Consider the following 16,235-nt stretch of genomic DNA (forward strand, 5'->3'; position numbering starts at 1 on the left):
TCCCTTCCCTGCCAAGGGTATTCTTTTTCCTCATTTAAAGAAGGAGTGAAGCATTCACATTTTGATCATCCGTCTTGAGTTTCCTTTGTTCTAGGGATCTAGGGTAATTCAAGCATTTGGGCTAATAGCCACTTATCAATGAGTGCATACCATGTATGTCTTTCTGTGAGTGGGTTAGCTCACTCAGGATGATATTTTCCAGTTCCAACCATTTGGTGCCATTTTTCTAAAACAGCCCAAAGAAGTGCTCCTCCTCCTCCTCCTCCTCCTCCTCTTCCTCCTCCTCCTCTTCCTCTTCCTCCTCCTCCTCTTCCTCTTCCTCCTCCTCCTCTTCCTCTTCCTCCTCCTCCTCTTCTTCTTCCTCCTCCTCTTCCTCTTCCTCCTCCTCCTCTTCCTCTTCTTCCTCCTCCTCTTCTTCTTCCTCCTCCTCTTTTCCTCTTCTTCCTCCTCCTCCTCTTCCTCCTCCTCCTTCTTTTCCTTCCCCCCTCCTCTTCCTTCTTCTTTTGCCTGAAATTGATTTAAAAGAAATAGAAGGAAAAAGAAGAGAGAGAGAGAGAGAGAGAGAGAGAGAGAGAGAGAGAGAGAGAGAGAGAGAGAACAAGTATGAGACAGGGGATAAAGGAGAAGTTCAGGGGTAGGGGAGGGAGAGAAGAAAGCCTGGCTATATCCGTGTGAATGAGTTCCTTAAATATGGCCGCCTCATCTTTCTGATTAATAGTTTTAACTAATTAACATGGCTAGGTTAGGTAGCCTTGAGTTATGATGATGGGACTGGCCTCTTGGATTGAAAAAACAAACTTGGTCCTGAAGCCGAGGGTTATTGTACAGCTCTGTGTAAAGATGCACTTGGTAACCAGCCTTTCCCGAGTAGAGAGGTGAAAGATCTTGGACTGAAGAAGATGAGATGACAGCCCCAATAAGACCGTGCTGATGTTCATAAGCACACAAGCAACAAAATGACCAGGAGAGCTAGAATACCAAAAGACACCAAATGTTCTGCCCCAGAAATGGAGCAGGATGCTATTTGTGTGTCCACTTCATTAAAGACATATTTCCTCATGCCTACAACATATCTGTCTACATGACTGCAAATGTAGGTTGCTGTTTAAGCCCCTTTTCTCCATATCTACAGCTACAGGAAGTACAGCAGCCTTGCACTGTGCTTTTATTAGGCTGAGTATAGCCAGATGATTTTAATAAAGTTTTAAAAGAACATTAGTTTCCTGCTATTTCAATGAAAACCACTTGCAAGAAGAATTTAAAGCAGTAGATCTCTGTCTTGTCAAAACATGCCCTCTTTATGCAAATACACCCCTCCTTATAATAGCCAAGGATGCACAAATATAACCATTGACTCCATGTGAAATGGGAAGACCATCATCATGCTAACAGAATAAGGATGAAGACATGGGAAGATGATCCAGTGGGTAAGAACACATACTCCGCAAGCGTAAGGATCTGAGTTACCATCCCAGTACTAACATAATAAGGCCAGGCATGGCCGTTTGTGCCTCTAATCCAACTGCTTGCAGGTAGTGGGACAGAGACAATATTTCTGGCGCTCACTGGCTGCCAGGCTGGCCAAAAACAGGAGCTCCAGATTCTTAGAGACCCCCCCTCTCTTATGGAAAAGAAACAGAGAGTAATAGAGGAAGACATTCAATGTTTTCCCTCTGGCCTCTGTGTGCACACAAGCACAGATACATGTAAATATAACCCAGACAGACAGACAGACAGACAGACATACAGACACACACACACACACACACACACACACACACACACACACACACACATCAAAGAGAAAGAAAGAGTGAGGAAATGATGAGTAAACTGCATGCCATGGTATTTTGCCCAGAGTCCTCTTCGGGGATTTCTTCCTGTTCCCGTGAGCCCTGATACTGAAACTTTAGACTCCTGGTTAGAAGAGTCACTCTGTGTACTTCTTCTCAGCCAGATGTCCTTATCCTAGGCCATATCCCATGGGAGTTTGGCCAGCATACGTGTATGAGTGGGGGTGAGGAGAAGAGGTGCACAAGAACCTGGTTCCCCCCGCCCCCAAGGCAGCTCCAAAGCTCCCATTGGAAGGAGCTGTGGTCCTTCCTGTAACTGTATCACAGTTTAACATCACTTTCTGCCTGTTTCTACTTCTTGTAACTGCCTCAAGAGAATACTGAAGCAGCTCCTATGCACATCTCTACCTCCATTTCCTGAGACATCCAATCTAAGATGTCAAGCGTCTTCCTTCTTACTCTACCTCACAACTCTTTTACCTTTGACTTTTTTTTCATAATAGTTATGCACAAGCCATACAAAAGCCAAGAAAAGAACTCCTTAGACTTATTGGCATGTTGGCATTTTAATTTTTATCGATTTCCTAAAGTATGTTCTTTTAATGCAATTTCAGGAGTAAATATTACAGTTTATCTAGCAAAGATCTGGAGGTCAAGTTGTTGCCCTGAATACACGAGGACTGGAGGCTGGATTCCAACCAGTTAAGTAAATCAGAAGTCAGACACAGAGCATTTCTAAAATAAGCCCACTAGCTAGAATAGCTAAATTGGTGATCTCTGGATTCAACTGAGACACTGCATTAGTAAATGTCTTAGTTGGCGTTTATACTCCTGCAAAAACTTCATGACCAAGAAACAAGCTGGGGAGGAAAGAGTTTATTCAGCTTACACTTCCACATTGCTGTTCATCACCAAAGGAAGTCAGGACTGGAACTCAAGCCGGTCAGGAAGCAGGAGCTGATGCAGAGGCCATGGAGGAATGTTACTTGCTTCCTCTGGCTTGCTCAGCTTGCTCTCTTATGGAGCCCAAAACTACAATCCCAGGGACAGCACCACCCACAATGGGCTGGTTCCTCCCCTCTTGATCACTAGTTGAGAGAATGAATACCTTATAACTGGGTCTCATGGAGGCATTTCCTTAACTGAGGCTCCTTTCTCTGTGATAACTCCAGCTTGTGTCAAGCTGACACATGAAACCAGCCAGTACAATATATAAAGTAGAAAGTGACCAAGGAAGACATCTTCTGGTCTTTCATGCATTTGCATGCATGCACTTAGCCATATGTGAACCTGCACACATGCATGCAAACACACACACACACACACACACACACACACACACACACACACACACACATGCAAAAAAATCACTAACCATAGTAATAGGATAGCATCAGATTTTATATAGTTACATTTAAAAAAAACTAATGTCTGCCTCATATTCTTCAATTGTCTTACAGGTATAATTTTGTATAGCACACATTGATTTTAGAATAACCATTTCCATTTTGAGAATCGTGTTGTGGTCACCATTACTTCTCACCAAGATTCTTACCACAACCATGGAATGGGATTTCATTGAGTTTCCTCTTTTGAGACTGAGCTTCCTGTTATCCCCACTGATGAAAGCTTTGGGGTCTCCCTGAACTTCTTGCCCCCTCTCTTCTTGTGTCCTTCTTAAGATCCTTTTTTAAAGAGTGTGGTCAGATGAGTTCCCTGGGGTCCTCTCTGTAGCTAACCATCCCTACCACAGTCCTGTCACAGAGCTCAGCACAAGGCCCAGGTTGATCCTCAGCACCATGCACACGGGGTATGGCGTTGCTTGCAAACCTAGCACTTGGCAGGTGTTGGCACGGGGATCAGGAGCACAGTGGCATCTTTATTCATAGAAAGCCTAGATTAGCCTGTCTCAATGAAAAACAAAATATGTGTAAAAAATTACCACCATAAAAATGTTTAGAGTCTCCAGACGTAGGATTGTTACTCCTCAAGACTTAGATTATAGAACGTTGTCGGATTGACTTCTTTTAAAAAAAAATAAAATAAAAACTGTATGCTTTTCTTTGATGTGCGTAGTGCATGTTTTGGGAATTGGGATCTGTCAGAAGATGCTGGTTACACTAGACCTAGTAGGAGAAATCAACAAGTGCTTATGACACTGGCAGCTCTGTGCACACAGGTACAGAGAATTAGATGGTAGAGACAGGACTTCTTATCGAGAGCTAAAGATAGGAGAGTTGAATGGTAATCATATATCAACAAGCTTTGTTTGAAGGCATTTATCCAAAGGATAAATGTTGGAAAATGTGAATGCATGTGCTTATGCGTGCATGCGTGTGTATATATATATATATATGTGTGTGTGTGTGTGTGTGTGTGTGTGTGTGTGTGTGTTCATGATTATGTGAGATTATGCAAGTATTCACACATGTATAGGTCAGGAGACCAAAAGTTTATGCTGGGTATCTTTATCTATTGCTTGCTCCTTCATTTTTTTGAGAGAGGATCTCTCACTGAAGCTGGAGTTCAGTGATTTGGCCCAGAGAGCTGTCTGCCTCCGTCTGCCCAGTGCTGGAGCTACAGGCATGTAACACAGCACCCAGCTATTTGAATGAGGACTTGGAATCCAAACGTAGATCCTCCTGCTTCTGTAGCAAGCGCTCTACTGAGTGATCAAATCCTCCTTGTCCCCATGGAAGACTATGAAGTAGTTAAGAACAAGATCCATTCTGCACCGAGAAAATATCACTCCAGAGGGAGAGAATAGAATGGCTGGACTGCTGAGCAAAGATTATGACTGTGTGAGATTATGGCTTATGCCAGTGAGGGGCTGCTAGGACTAAAAGTTGTCAAGATTATATATATTTTTTTTTCTTGGACTGGACCATGAAGTCAACATAAGGGTTCAAGATCAGCATGTAAGCAAAAGGGAAGCCAGAAACAGAAGAGAATAAGAACTTTAACATATACTACACATATGCAGATAAAGAGTCATGAAGCAAATGTAAACTTGAGAGTCTGTGCAGCTTCGTCTACTGGATAGCACTGTGACATATATTTCTAAGTGCTGAAGTAAAAAAATCACTTGTCCAATATGACTCCAAATCTGAGGAAGCCTGACAAATACCAGCTGCGTGTTACCATGGGAACCAAGTAGTAGACCTCACCAAGGAAGCACATAGGTCCCTTTCTCCTTCTAAGAAATAAGACTCAAGTGAGCAGACCCCATGGCTCCGATGTAAAAACCTACCAGCAGTGCACGTTAAGTGAAGGAGAGCTCCAAAAGATGCAGTGACAGACTGCTTCAGAACTATGCTTGGGTTCAATGTTGGTCAGTGGCATTCTGGGGCCCTCGCTGTGATGTGAGGTATTTGTGGTCTCCTCAGCTTCCTGTGGTTCAGTCACGTTTTATGCTTAGCATTTACCATGGGAGAGTTGGGACAAGCCATCTGTGTGGGGAACTTCAAAGATGTGTTTGTCTTTACATTCTGTTACAATGAAGTCAATGCAAATTGTTTCGTGTGTGTTTAAAACTATTTAGCTTCGTTTCAGAGGGGGATAGTAAGGAGGGTGGGTGAGGACTGGCTGTGACTCCTAATATGATGTTGGCTTGGCTGATGAAAAAACATCCAACAGATGTTAGTGTTGATTCACGGTTGTGTTGTGGGAAGAATCTACACTTTGTTATTTTTCGAATTCTATTTGGATACAAATTTCTCATACTAGGGAAAACACTGCCTTTCCATTTAGACATAATTTAACATTGGCAGCTCCTTTTTTCTTTTCTTTCCATTTTTCAGGAGCAGCACAAATACTTTCTTGAACTTGAGGCTGACCTGATCTTTATTTAATGTTCTTTCAGAGATGAACTGAAAGGCATCATTCCTCGTGGAGAAGGCTCTCAGCCAGAGTTCAGAGTTCAGAGGGAGCCTCAGAGCAGACCAAAAGGAACAGAACTTAAGGGTGGCGGGACTGAGCCTGCACATGAACTCCGTGATGCTCTTACCATTAGGCAATACCACCCCTCTACTGTTTGGCAGTAATGCTGCCAAGATGGCAGCTCCCTCAGTGACTGCACTGACTACAGCAGTCATGTCCGGCAGCCTACATTTTGTTACTTGCAAGAAAACTTTAAAATATGATAGCATAGAATTAGACAATTTCTTTGTTAATTGAGTATATTATAACAAGGATGGCCCCCCAAAACTGGTCATTATTAGGACTTCGACATGACTATAGTAAAAGGGAGAGAACATCTCCTAATCTGATACATGTAGAAAACTTCCCTTACAGTTTTAATTACTGAAAGTATGTAAATTATATCGAGAGGTTTTTTTTTTTTTTTCCAAAATAAGCACACTCCAGTTCGAATCTACAGCACCACTGAAATTTTGAACCAGACAATTGCCTGTTTGGAATTGTCTGAATGGATTAATTATGATTTACATTTTTAGCTTCCTTGACTTCTCCCTACCATTTGCCACAACTACCCCCAAGTGTGATAACCAAAATGGTGCCTAGAGCTTTAAATATAGGTCAGTTGGCTGGTAGTATATTTCTTATAGCATAAAGCTCTGGGCTCAATTATAAAGACTGAACAAATTGGGCATGGTGGCCCGTGCCTGTGATTCCAGCACTTGGGAGGCAGAGGCAGGCATATCTCTGAGTTCAAGGCCAGCCTGGTCCATAGAGTGAGTTCCAGGACAGCCAGGTCCACTCAGAGAAACCATATCTCAAACAACAACAACAACAGCAAAAACAACAGAGAATTCAAGGTTAACCTGGGCAATATGTTGGAACTTTGACTATAGATCAGTCTGTACTATACCCGCATACTGTTCGTACTGCATGTATAAAGTTTCCGTTTCTATCTCCAGTACACAGAAGTCAAGCATAAAGAATACACCTGTAATCCTAGCTCTCAGGAAGTGGTGACAGGAAGATCAGCAATTCAAGGCCATGCTGACATATATGAGATCCTGTCTCAAACATAGCAAGAAAAGAAGCTGGAGAGATGGCTTAGAGATTGCGAGCACTGGCCACTCCTGCAGAGGACTCAGGCTAAGTTCTCAGCATTCAAGTTAGGAGACTCATGAGCCCCTGGAACCCCAATTCCAGGGGACCCAACACCTTCTTCTGGCCTCTGCAGATGTCTGCATGTACATGATACACACATATACACTTAGGCACACACATATACATAAAATGAATAAATACATCATTAAAAATAACAACAGCTAAATGATAGCTAGCTTTTGCCATAGATCTTTTGGTGAGGGTGGTGAAGCAGGCCCCAACTGACAAACACTAATTTGGACAAATCTGTATGTTTAAATTTTAAGGAGAAATTTCCTTTATTAAAGCATGAAGTACATGCTAGTCAATCTTTTATTGACAAAATATGGGAACATGCTACCTAGGTAATACAATATCACCTCCCAGTTAGTGTCTGAATGTTGTTTCAGTAAACAAAAGCAGAGTTCCGACATCCTCAAATCACTAAAAATAAACTTTGCATTCTTCTAGAAGTCTTCCCTAGGAGAGGTAGGTATAGGAAACAGGATGAGCTCTCCGTCCCTCCATTAGAGTCTCTCCTCAAAGCAGTTCCTCGTACATCATTCTGCCTTCAACTCTAAACTTGACCCCAGCCACTGACCTCTACTGACTTCCCAGCCTCCTCTCCTTGACCAAACCTTAGTATCCACAGTCTTGGTTCTTTCCCATGTTGCTCTCTTGTCTTTCTAGTTTGTATCCAGCTTCTTCCCATTGAGAAAGCTTGCCCATCACCTAGCCCACACAGCAACAGGCACGGAGCCCAAGTAAATAGGAAATCTTGAAATGTTTAAAGATGAGAGAAGATATCAACCCTTAGGAGAGACTATTCTTTTGTTCAGTTATTGTATTTGCAAGTATGTGTGTGCATGAGTACCTGTGTGTGTGCACGAGTGCATGCACATTGTGTTTTACAAAGGAGCAAAGGCCAATTAGAATGTTTGTAAAAATTTAGGTAGATTCTCATGCACCAGGTACTGTGCAGAGATTCAGGGTGAAAAGGCAAACTTTTATTTCCCAGGGATAAAGGAAACAACATGACCTAAGGCTTTCACATCCGCTTTTCCTATTGACTCATGAGGTGACTTCTAGCTACTTTATTTTAATGACATCGTCATCACTTTTGTGCCATGGTGTCAGCATCCTATGAGAATGTGACATTTGCTCTCACTACAGATAAGACAATAGGTACTGCTTGACTAGTTAGAGAAATTGAGTCTCTAGGGAGTTATGTAAGTTGTCAACATCATATAGGTGATACTTTCCTATTTGCAATGGCAAGAAAAATCCCTCTGTTCAAGAATTCCTGGCCCCACCTCCTCATTTGCTGCCTGGTGTGGTCTGATAAGGGAACATCTGGTTACCATTTCCACTCATCTTTCAACGAATATGTGTGGAAAACTGGAGGATGGCTGGCCCAATGGACCACTGGAAACACTCTGCCTGCAATTTTTTATTAGAAGAACCTGTCTAAAGAGTCTTCCTTATCCACAGCAGCCATGTCTTTCTAGGCTGTAAATGTTTAAAGTTCCCACTAGTCAATGCATACTCTAAGTATCAGTATTAGGAACTAGTATCACATAATGAATCTTGGGTCATATCTACTAGGTGCTTTCCCAGATGATTAAAACATGATGAACCCCAAGACATTGGAAGTGGGTCCTCACCTAAGAATTTCATATTCCAGTGGCTTTTTTCTACTAATCTTTTTAAATTTATTTATTTGTAGTTTATGAGCATTTTCCCTTCATGTATGCCTACATAGTACACATATGTCTGGTGCCCACAGAAGTCAGAAAAGAGCATTGGCTTCCCCCTGGAACTGGGGATACAATTACAGATAGCTGTGAACCACGATGTAATGTGAGGAACTGAACCTGGGTTCACTGCAAGAACAACTGCTCTTAACCGCTGAGCCATTTCTCCAGCTCCTGCATCGCTCTTAAAACTAAACACATCCCTAAATCTCCAGGAGAGCTGATGAAATAGAGACTGCAAGGCTTCTCCTCCCCACTAAGGTTTTGGATTCTGTAATTTCATCTTGGGACCCAATACTTTGCATTTCTAACAAGTTATCTGGTGGCCTGGGACCCTCAGTTTGTGAGCCACTGCTACAGCCAAAAACATTGAGGAACTAGTCAGTTAAATGAAGCAGGATGATTTTCTGATATATTTTCTCCATCTTGAAGATGCTAATGTTATTGTTAATGTGTAACTAATTAATTATTAATGCTAATGTAATTGGATATTCAAGCTCTTTAATTGACACAAACCATACTTTAGAAAAGTTTTCTTATAGATAAGTTTTCCAAAAAATGAACTATGGGAACCAATAGTCTTTAAATAGTAGACTGCTATTTTTGAATTAGGAAAAGGAGGAGGAGGAGGAGGAGGAGGAGGAGGAGGAGAAGGAAGAAGAGGAGGAGGAAGAGGAGGAAGAGAAGCTGAGTACAATCAAATGACCTCTTGTTGGTGGGGAGAGGTATGGCATATGCCAGGTGTCTGACAGGTCAGTGCAGCTGTTTAGTCCTTTGGCAAATAAATAGCACATTTCTCCAAGAGATTAGTATGGGCTGAAAGTAAATTCTGTGTTGTTGGGATTCATATACATATACCAGGAAAAGGCGCAAAAACGTATCTTCTATGACATTTGAATTACCATTTTGTCCCCCTTATTGAAATACAAGCCAAGACTCAAACACTGATGAAACAGAGATCTGACATTTTACTCTGGGATGCTGGGTACCAGCCTAGACAAAGAGCCTGTTAACTGTGAGAGACAAAGAGTCCTTTTATAAGGTAATTCATTCATCTGGGAGAAATATTAAGTAAAGTTTCAAAGGATGGAGTTCTCCAGCATTTTTACCTATAACACTCACTGAGTGATAGTGGATTAAACCACACTTGGAAACACATGAATGAAGGTGAGAGGCATTTCTTAAAAACAGGCTGGGATCCACATTAAAAACTCAACTTTTGCCTCCAGTGACGGGAATTAATGCCAGGAAATGAAGACCAAAATGGCTGCTGAAATTTGGTCAAGTGGGTATCTTTTGCCCTGCAAGCTAAACATAAGACACCTATTTTGTCGTACTCCTTGTGGGTAAGAGACAGGAAAGGGCAGGATGGATATATTCTTTGCCATTAAAGAGTGTTATAATAAGAAGCATTATAAGAAGAAGCCTGAAAAGAATGGAAAAATGTCTCCAATAACTCACTGTTATAATATCACATCTAAGGATAACCAATGGGATCAATGTTGGAAAAGATGGCTTTAGAAATAGTGCCTAGAGTGGCTGTTTATGATTTACTTGAGCTAACTCTGTGTGTGTGTGTGTGTGTGTGTGTGTGAGAGAGAGAGAGAGAGAGAGAGAGAGAGAGAGAGAGAGAGAGAGAGAGAGAGTCCATGTAATGTTTGAATGAGTATGTAAAAAAGATCACAACAGGGTTTGTGGATTGGGTGCTGTCAGACGAGGAGGAGGACAGATCTACTGCACAGAAGAAGTGTGCAGAAATCCACAATGAGTCACATGTGAGTGTGCAAATGTGTATGTACATCTGGCGGGAACAGGGGCCACAGTACCCTAGGGTTAGTTAGACTCATTGTTCTGGTTCGGAGCAGCCCACTGCCCATGATATCCATCCCGTATCCCCAGTGCTGCGCAGCACTTCCTGCCACGTTTACACAAACAGGAGAATCATTTGGCAGAGTCTAGGATTACATGTGGTAGTATCATACGTTTGCTGATACCTCTTGTTTTCCCCTAGGGCTTCCTTTATCTGTCTGTCCTGCCTGTGCTTAGGAGTTGTGCCTTGCTGTTCCTGCTAATTCTACACAAACCTCTTCAACAACGTGCTGTTGCTCAGTCTCTTCTACTCTTTGGGTAAGCTGATCCACTCCCTCCCAGCGGTGCTGCAGAGAGAGAGCAAAAGGACCAGGGACTAACGTTGGGGACCACAAAGCCTATGATGGCCTGAATTCTGCTTGTTATGAACTGTATGAAAAGATCATTTTATATCAGTGACTCTTTGTGGTAGTTATTAAACACAAAAAGATTACTGGATAAATTATTCATTAAAATAAAATAATTTGTTTAGCTGGGGTTAAAAAGGAGGAATGGCCATAGGATATAGATGTCTAAAGATGACCTGGGGGGAGATATTTTAGAAAGTGAGTATGAAGAAGTTTTTGTATTATTTTCTACTACTAAAACATAAAAGTCATTCAGAGGAACTCGAAAATGTTGGGGTTAACTATCAAATTCTCTGGAGGGACTCAGGAAAACCCAACAGAAGGTTGGCAGGGGGGCTCAGGGGATACAGGACTGTGCACATGGGAGAACAAGCAGACTGCCCAATTTCTGAACAACTTTTCTTCTGTAATGTCCAGCACCACAGCTCAAGACACTTGCCCTCTTATGATGTCCACATTCCTGCATCAGGAACTCCCCTCCGTCATAGTGATGGTTTAATCATGGGAGTGTGTGTTTGCGTGTGTGTGTGTGTGTGTGTGTGTGTGTGTGTGTGTGTGTGTGTGTGTGTGTGATGGCTCCCAAAGCCCTCCCATGTACTTTGTGCTTTTAAGTAGCATGGAGTTAATCAAGGCAGGCCGAACCCCTTGCAAGTAGAGGGAGGCACAAACCTGTTTTTCTTTACCCTTTTTTGAAGACAGCCTGCTTGTGTAATCGTACCCACACGAGTCTGGCTTGTGTTGTTAGAGGAATTATCTCCTCATTAAAAATAAATCTTAATAGACCTAATTTGAAGGCTGCTTTTGTCTGTAACTTGATCAAGAGGGTAATGAATGTGAGTCAGGTTTTTAAGCAGAGGGACAGTAGAGAAAGTCAGAAATGTTCAACAGGACAGATTACAGCCACAGTAGGGGCTTTGATATGCTAACGAGCCCCAGGACAATCAAATACAAGTAGGATGGGCTTGTGCTTTGAGTGTTGCTTAACCCTGCCTCTGGGGCATCATGAAAACCTCCATCTCAGAGAGGGTTCACTTTCAGAGAACAGCTGTTCTTTAAGTCCTCAGCTTCCCCCAGCTGTAAAATGGGATAGTAGTTTCTATGCCAATTATAGACATTAGCTACTCTACTTGTCATAGTGCAGTGGTTTTAGGTGTTAAGTGAGTCAGTCAGGATGAAGCAATCCCAGCAGCATTTGGGTGTCTGGTCTAGTGGAGGGTTAATGACAGCTCTTACTATAAGGTGTAGCTATTATTATTTTTGTGATTATTTTTTGGCTTTTCTACTCTGTTGAACAAGAAAACACTCATATGGCCATAGACTGTGGAAGCTGGGAAATTGTTTTCAGTCTGTTGCTGTGTGTGTCTGCATTGTTTAAGATCTTGGTTGTGCCCCACTGTGGTGGTGCATACTTTTAATCTCTGGAGACAGAGGCATGGTGATCTCTGAATTCAAGGTCAGCCCCATCTACAGAATGGGCTCTAGGACAGCCAGGACAGTGAAACCCTGTCTCAAAGAAACAAAACCAAAAACAGACAAGCAAACAAAACAAAACAAAACAAAACACAACACACACCCCCAAAACCAAAACCAAAAACAAACCAAAAAACCCCAAGATATTTGTTATATAAGAAAGGGATTCCTTTACCTCTAAATTTGGAGAAATGTTAAGCTAAATAAAATCAACCTTTTAAGGTGGCACCTGGCTGCACCCATCTCAAAGGGGGAATATTCTAGTCAGTCTCTCTGTGATGCTTGGATCTGAACCCTTCCCCACATGTTCTTATTTTTGGTTTGGTTTGGGTTTTGGTTGTTATTTTGTTTTGTTTTTTGAGACAGGGTCTCTCTCCCTGGCTTAAACCTTGATCCCTGGGCAACATGTTGAAAGCCATGAATACTATAGTAATCAAGGCCTGAATGGCAGGGTATGTAGGGTGGATAGAAAGGTCACACTCTCTTCTGGCTCTAGACTTCTCTTCTGCTTCCTGGTCCATAGCCAGAACGTGAACAAGGCTCACCCGCAGGCTCCCACCACCACAGAGCCGAGCCATGCCTTCACCACGGTGGATTATACATTGACATTTCGTGCCAAACTAAAACTTTCTCCCCTTAAGCTGTTGTTTTCAGGTATTCGGGTCAGAGATGAAAACATAAAAACTCTAACAATCTATAAATGATTTGTCATTGTTCCTAGCTCGTGATAGCAGCTCACAATTTGGTGGTGATCCCAGACATCAAACACTTCCAAGTGATCTGACTACAGGACCCATCTGTGGTAGGATGTCTCCTAATCTCTCAGGAATGCTGGTTCTTTAAACCTGGCTGAGGACTCACTTGAGGATGTTCAAGGAGGAAAGTGGGGCTTTATAAGCCTATTAATTAGTCAGGCCAGAGCCCTAGCTGTGGTCTGACTGTCCCAGTGCCTTCTCAGGAGGCTTTGCATAAAGCCCACAACTTTCCCCGGGCCTGGGTTTCTGAAGGAAAAGACCTGGAGTAACACACGGATGTGTGAGGACACAGGTGTACAAACCCACCAGGGCACTTGTCTTCTCTGAATGGTGTCATGTATTCAGGATGCAAGATGCCTGGGAACCACGGGGTCTCACTTCGAGAGGCTCACCTTCCTCCTCTATGCCGAGGATGGTTGTACTTGCCTTGTGAGCTGCTCAGACTGTAAGTGAAGAATGTAGGAAAGGAACATGCATTAGTTATCAATAACAGCATTATCAGCAACAGCAAGGGTTCAGAAAACACCACCAGTCATTGTCAGTGTTTCAAGGGGTAGCAGATGTTATAGATAATAAAGGAGATCACGCGACAGCTGCTTGTTTGCTAGGACTTTCATCTTTAAGGACTTTAAATTTTTTTCTTTAACAAACAAAATAAAAACAAACAAAACAACACCCCAACCCCCCCCCAAAAAAACCTGTCAGGAATGGGGCAATAAACCCTAACATACTTTTCAAAAGACATTAAATAGCCAACAGTATAGGAAAAGAGGCTCCTTTAAAAAAAATCAACAGGGTAATGCAAATCAAACTCAGAATGGCAACTCAGGCTCACAAAGGATGGTTATTATCAGCTATAACAAGTGCTGTGAGATATGGGGAAAATGGGACCCCATCCAATGCCAGTGAGAATGTAAATTAGTACACTAGTGGTGGTGGGAAAGTATATGGAGCTTCTTCAAAACAAAACAAAAACAGAACTGTTTGGGAACCCAGTAGCCCTACTCTGCAGATGCAGTCAAAGAAAATGAAGGCGGTGTAGTGAGACGGCTACACTTCCATTCACAGTGAGCACTAGACACAGAAGCCGAGAAAGGCAGAGAAACTCAACTGCTCTCGCCAACCCCAATGGATACAAAAATACCATGCACGCACACAGAGAGATGCCATTCATCCGTAAAAAAAGGAAGAAATAGTGGTATTTGTTCCATAGCTGTAACTGGAGATGACCGTATGTAGTAAATGAAACACTCCAGGCACAGAGAGACAAAGAGCATGTGACTGCCTCACTCACTTGGAATCCAGATAGCGTTGATCTCACAGCAGTGCAGAGCAGAAGGGTAGCTGCGAGAGACTGAAGGGGATGTGGACTGGTGATGCAGTACTGAGCCACTTCTCGGCAGTAGCATGAAGTTCTGCTGCTGCTGCTGCGCGGTGAGGTGACCGCAGATAACGGCTCGTTTCACACAGCACGAGCTACCCGCCAGAAAAGGATCTGAAAGTGTGAGCCATAGATGCTTTCAATCGAGGAATGACTGAAGCATCATGTAAGGTACACCTGAATCAAACATCTTGATATTTCATAAATATGTATGTGTTAATGTTTACGTTGTCAACAGAACCATCTTGAGAATGCTGTACAATGAGCAGTACTATGTAGTTTCTTTTGTTAATATGACTTCAGCCTGAAAGTAAGTCACCACATTCCTCTTTAATAAGGAAACTATGAAGACAGACCTGGTCACAGTGCTGAGGGCAAGTGACTGATGGGCATTCAACCATAAATGGTACATCATCCCTCCAAGGCCCACAAGGAAGAAAGGTAGAAAGACTAAGAAGAGGGGGGTGGAGAGGTGTGCATGGAATTCAACCATCCACCTGTGGCATGGCCATTGCAACCCCAAACACTTGTGGACACAGACACAAGAGTGGGCCCTCTGCACTGCCTCTTACACAGAGGGTCACCCAAAGGACTCACCCCTCCCTGAGGAGCTATTGACTATTACATGTTGATGGTTGCTACAGAAGGGAGTGGCATCTTCTTGGATGGTATAGCCACTGGGGGCCTAGTTGAGAAGAAGGAGGAAAGGGGTAGGGGGTGTCGAATACAGTCACACACATTGTGTGTTATGAAACTATCAGAATGGTTTTTAAAAGAATGCTGCTGGTTTTTTGCTGCCAGCCTGGAGGAATTATGGTTTAGGTTTGGGGAATTTGGATATTACTCCAGAAATTGCTGAGGCAATTAATCATTTCGAGGATGTCTAAACAGTGCTCACCCATCAGGCAAGGAGCCACGGCAGACCCACAGCCAAGGCCCAACACCAAGAAGAGATGAGATACTCTTTGGAAATATTTATAGAAATTTGAACAGTAAATGTTGCTTGTGGGATCCAGATTGTCAGTGGAGTTTGCAGGTATAAGTCTCTGTTGTTTCTCTTTTCTGGCAGCTTATTTCATTGTACTTGATAGAAACAGTTCAGGACAAAGGAGTTTTAAGACAAAATAAAATATAATCTCATTTTAATTTAATTTCTCAAAAGATGAGTCTCAGAAGTTTGTTCCTAGACACCAGTGTTACCTAGGAACTTGCTCAAAAAAATAATTATTTGGGCTCCAGACTCAGGGTACTATGGATTCTGAGGTAAGGGCCAGCATATTTCAAAAAGACCTTTAGGCTATCTTTTTTTTAAGATTTAGTTATTTATGTATATGAGTACATTATAGCTGTCTTCGGACACACCAGAGAAAGGCATCGGATCCCATTACAGATGGTTGTGAGTCACCGTGTGGTTACTGGGAATTGAACTCTGGATCTCTAGAAGAGCAGTCAGTGCTCCTAACCACTGAGCCATCTCTCCAGGCCCAGGCTACTCTTACAAACATTAACATTTCAGAAGTATTTATACGGTCTCTAGGATAGTGTCTCAACTTCTAAATTCAGTAAGCAGCACACTCCAGCCCTGGGTCAGGGAGAGAAGATACTACCTCGCCTCTAAAATCAAGTCTGCTCAGTGGGTACCTGTCACAGTCCTCGTAAGATCAGGTTCACCAGTGTTCAGTTATAGAGGGCTGCCCCCTAGGCAGACTTGAGACAGCAGAAGCTGACGGTGTCCTGGTTGAATCTCTCTTCCTTTCCTGAAGCACAATCCTATAAAGAAAAAGAAAACAAAGGTGGGTCAAGGAGTCCAG

The 16,235-nt window shown here is 42.6% G+C and overlaps 1 long non-coding RNA gene across 44 annotated transcripts in view; it reads left to right on the forward strand.

Annotated features, from left to right (window-relative positions):
* LOC102555978 (uncharacterized) overlaps nt 1-16,235 on the forward strand; it is a 310,738-nt gene that overhangs the window by 178,956 nt on the left and 115,547 nt on the right. For 29 of the 44 annotated variants that reach the window (XR_015686862.1, XR_015686873.1, XR_015686864.1 and 26 more), the window contains one exon: nt 10,614-10,729. The exons of 13 other annotated variants lie outside the window; for them this stretch is intronic. This is a non-coding gene — a long non-coding RNA (uncharacterized LOC102555978). Of the gene's footprint in view, nt 1-10,613; nt 10,730-13,009; nt 13,091-16,235 lie in introns of all 44 variants that reach the window. 2 more of the 44 variants (XR_015686868.1, XR_015686869.1) reach the window with 1 other exon arrangement.

Source organism: Rattus norvegicus, chromosome 4 (genome assembly GCF_021556685.1).
Source record: "Rattus norvegicus strain SHRSP/BbbUtx chromosome 4, alternate assembly SHRSP_T2T, whole genome shotgun sequence".
NCBI classification, from domain to species: domain Eukaryota; kingdom Metazoa; phylum Chordata; class Mammalia; order Rodentia; family Muridae; genus Rattus; species Rattus norvegicus.